Below are 4,512 nucleotides of genomic sequence, written 5' to 3'. Positions count from 1 at the left end.
TTACATTTTAACTTTATTATAACAAATAAAGTTGTTTTATTTACAGAACCGGACTCTTTAAAATATTTAGACCATATTCATCTCCTTGAATACAATATAATGAACTGAACAAGTAATAAGATTAGTACAATGGATTATACTTATATAATTGACAAAATTTTAATAATGACTCAGTCTGGTAAACAAAGACATAAACCTCAACTTACTAGTAATGTAAAGCCATATTCAATAAAGTTATAAAGTAACTATTTCATTTACTTAGAGTAAGCATAGTTATTTTATAAAGTATGGCTTTACTGTACGTCTTCACTTGCTATTACAAAATACATCACTCAGACGTAGTTAGATACATGGAAAAACTAGATCTATACAGTTTTAATCACTTGATGTAGATTAAATATTGTTTGTGTTAATTGAAGTAATAATTTTGTGACAAAATATAACCATAACTCTGACTCACGAAATCGTAATGACACCACAGTGTTACCACAGTGTTACCACAGTGTTACCACAGTGTTACCACAGTGTTACCACAGTGTTACCACAGTGTTACCACAGTGTTACCACATTGTTACCACAGTGTTACTACAGTGTTACCACAGTGTTACCACAGTGTTACCACATTGTTACCACAGTGTTACCACATTGTTACCACAGTGTTACCACAGTGTTACCACAGTGTTACCACAATGTTACCACAGTGTTACCACAGTGTTACCACAGTGTTACCACAGTGTTACCACATTGTTACCACATTGTTACCACAGTGTTACCACAGTGTTACTACAGTGTTACTACAGTGTTACCACAGTATTACCACAGTGTTACCACAGTGCTACCACAGTGTTACCACAGTGTTACTACAGTTTTACCACAGTGTTACTACAGTGTTACCACAGTGTTACAACAGTGTTACCACATTGTTACCACAGTGTTACCAAAGTGTTACCACAGCGTTACCACAGTGCTACCACAGTGTTACCACAGTGTTACCACATTGTTACCACATTGTTGCCACAGAGTTACCACAGTGTTACGACAGTGTTACTACAGCGTTACCACAGTGTTACTACAGTGTTACCACAGTGCTACCACAGTGTTACCACAGTGTTACCACAGTGTTACCACAGTGTTACCACAGTGTTACCACAGTGTTACCACAGTGTTACCACAGTGTTACCACAGTGTTACCACAGTGTTACGACAGTGTTACTACAGTGTTACCACATTGTTACCACAGTGTTACCACAGTGTTACCACAGTGTTACCACAGTGTTACCACAGGGTTACTACAGTGTTACCACATTCTTACCACAGTGTTACCACAGTGTTACCACAGTGTTACCACAGTGTTACCACAGTGTTACCACAGTGTGACCACAGTGTGACCACAGTGTTACCACAGTGTTACCACAGTGTTACCACAGTGTTACCACAGTGTTACCACAGTGTCACCACAGTGTCACCACAGTGTTACCACAATGTTACCACAGTGTTACCAGAGTGTTACCACAGTGTTACCACATTCTTACCACAGTGTTACCACAGTATTACTACAGTGTTACCACAGTGTTACCACAGTGTTACCACAGTGTTACCACAGTGTTACCACAGTGTTACCACAGTGTTACTACAGTGTCACCACAGTGTTACCACAGTGTTACTACAGTGTTACCACAGTGTTACCACAGTGTCACCACAGTGTTACCACAGTGTTACCACAGCGTTACCACAGTGTCACCACAGTGTTTCCACAGTGTTACTACAGTGTTACCACATTGTTACCACAGTGTCACCACAGTGTTACCACAGTGTTACTACAGTGTTACCACATTGTTACCACAGTGTTACCACAGTGTTACCACAGTGTCACCACAGTGTTACCACAGTGTCACCACAGTGTTACCACAGTGTTACTACAGTGTTACCACATTGTTACCACAGTGTTACCACAGTGTTACCACAGAGTTACTACAGTGTTACCACATTGTTACTACAGTGTTACCACATTACCACAGTGTTATCACAGTGTTACTACAGTGTTACCACATTGTTACCACAGTGTCACCACAGTGTTACCACAGTGTTACCACAGTGTTACCACAGTGTTACTGCAGTGTTACCACATTGTTACCACAGTGTTACCACAGTGTTACCACAGTGTTACCACATTGTTACCACAGTGTTACCACAGTGTTACCACAGCGTTACCACAGTGTTACTACAGTGTTACCACATTGTTACCACAGTGTTACCACAGTGTTACCACAGTGTTACCACAGTGTTACCACAGTGTTACCACAGTGTTACCACAGTGTTACTACAGTGTTACCACAGTGTTACTGCAGTGTTACCACATTGTTACCACAGTGTTACCACAGTGTTACCACAGTGTTACCACAGTGTTACCACATTGTTACCACAGTGTTACCACAGTGTTACCACAGTGTTACCACAGTGTTACCACAGTGTTACCACAGTGTTACCACAGTGTTACCACAGTGTTACTACAGTGTTACCACAGTGTTACCACAGTGTTACCACAGTGTTACCACAGTGTTACTACAGTGTTACCACAGTGTTACCACAGTGTTACCACAGTGTTACCACAGTGTTACCACAGTGTTACCACAGTGTTACCACAGTGTTACCACAGTGTTACCACAGTGTTACCACAGTGTTACCACAGTGTTACCACAGTGTTACTACAGTGTTACCACAGTGTTACCACAGTGTTACCACAGTGTTACCACAGTGTTACCACAGTGTTACCACAGTGTTACCACAGTGTTACCACAGTGTTACCACAGTGTTACCACAGTGTTACTACAGTGTTACCACAGTGTTACCACAGTGTTACTACAGTGTTACCACAGTGTTACCACAGTGTTACCACAGTATTACCACAGTATTACCTTCATCTGATACACATACTCGTAGTATGTTATTGACAACATTCAACACATTAGTGGCAGTTTTTTTCATCACAGTGCAGATGTATTTTCACATGATTTTTGTAATGAACTGATCAAAATATTTACAAAGGGAACGTTTCGCCATTATATGTTTCTTCTGATCTGTAGGAGCCACTCGTGGCAACACGTTTCGTCAGTAAGTCTTGATAGATATCACCATACCAGATCTCTCTTTGATGTTTGATATTAATAAACATACACACACACACACACTAAAACAACTCTGGTGAATAAAAAGGCTTTACATTTTTTTTATGAAAGGGGCATCAATGACTGATAATAATTAAATAAAAAAAAATATTCTACTACGGAGATAAAACTTACGGATTTATTTATGCCCTAGTTGACAGAAAAAAAATAGCAGAATTGTCTCGATTTATATTAAGAAAAATCATTTTTTAAAGAGAATCATGTGGGATTACATGTGTCAGTAGCCTGGTAAGTTATTAAGGTACTTTTCAAGGCAACCGGTGCTTTGTACCATGTTGTGAAGTATATAACAGTGCTACATGTGCTCTCTGTAATGGTATTATGTACATAGCGGAGTTATAGATCCTCTGTATCCTCTGTGCGGTACGTAACAGTGCTGCAAGTCCTCTCTCTTTCTCTCTCTTTCTCCCTCTCAAATTTCTTAAGTAGTTGTTATCGTGAGCTGGACCTGAAATTTTTCAAAATAATATTTTGTCTTTCAATAAAGACATTATTGTAAGATACAGGAAAAAAATATAAATTAAATAAATTATTTTGTAAACAAATCAAGACAGTGGAACTATTCATTAAGTCATTCAGTTTCCCATTATTTTAATTATCTTTTGTATTAACATTCAAAGACCCGCGTCAGGAAACACTTGTTTGTTTCCTGACAAACCTTACTTAACCTAAATAATAATAATAATAATAATAATAATAATAATAATAATAATAATAATAATAATAATAATAATAATAATAATAATAATAATAATAATAATAATAATAACTAAAATAAACGCCCACTGCGAGATATACACATTTAAGTATGTATTAATATTGGTAGAATTACCGACAATATGTTAAGTAAAAGGACACAAATGCAATCAATTTGACATTCTGTTGTGGCAACTTTTTTACTGGAGAGCGAAACGTTGCCACAATAAATGTCACATTAGTTGCACTTGTGTCCTTTTACTTGACACATTTAAATATATATGCCCTCTAATAATCATTACAAACATTTTACTTCTAAGATCTAGGTCACAAAATATACTCTCTGTATGTGAATGTTGAGTGCTCCTACAAATAATGTTATAAGGCAATACAGTAGGTTAGCAAGGCTTCTGAAATAATTATCGAAGTAACAAAAATATTACAAATCCATCCCATTTTTGGATGAGTTCATGCTTTCAAAGAAGAGAATTATCAGCAAACTTGTCCATAAATAAACTGTATTAGGTGCGCTGTACTGCTCACGGACGTGAGCAGTACCAAAAAAAAAAAAAAATGAAGGCTAGTTCCATCCATTTGTCAGTTTGTTTCGTTCTTGTTTGTGGTTCTTACC

At 37.5% G+C, this 4,512-nt stretch overlaps 1 long non-coding RNA gene across 1 annotated transcript in view; it reads right to left on the bottom strand.

Annotated features, from left to right (window-relative positions):
• The window catches only part of LOC138853227 (uncharacterized), an 8,262-nt gene continuing 3,750 nt past the window's right edge, over positions 1–4,512 (bottom strand). Inside the window, exon 3 of the long non-coding RNA XR_011392432.1 lies at positions 1–3,633. This is a non-coding gene — a long non-coding RNA (uncharacterized lncRNA). The remainder of the gene's footprint in view (positions 3,634–4,512) is intronic.

This window comes from Cherax quadricarinatus, chromosome 26 (assembly GCF_038502225.1).
Source record: "Cherax quadricarinatus isolate ZL_2023a chromosome 26, ASM3850222v1, whole genome shotgun sequence".
Classification (NCBI taxonomy): Eukaryota; Metazoa; Arthropoda; class Malacostraca; order Decapoda; family Parastacidae; genus Cherax; species Cherax quadricarinatus.
The sequence above is the reverse complement of the archived record's forward strand: the minus strand, read 5'-3'. Positions and strand labels throughout refer to the sequence as shown.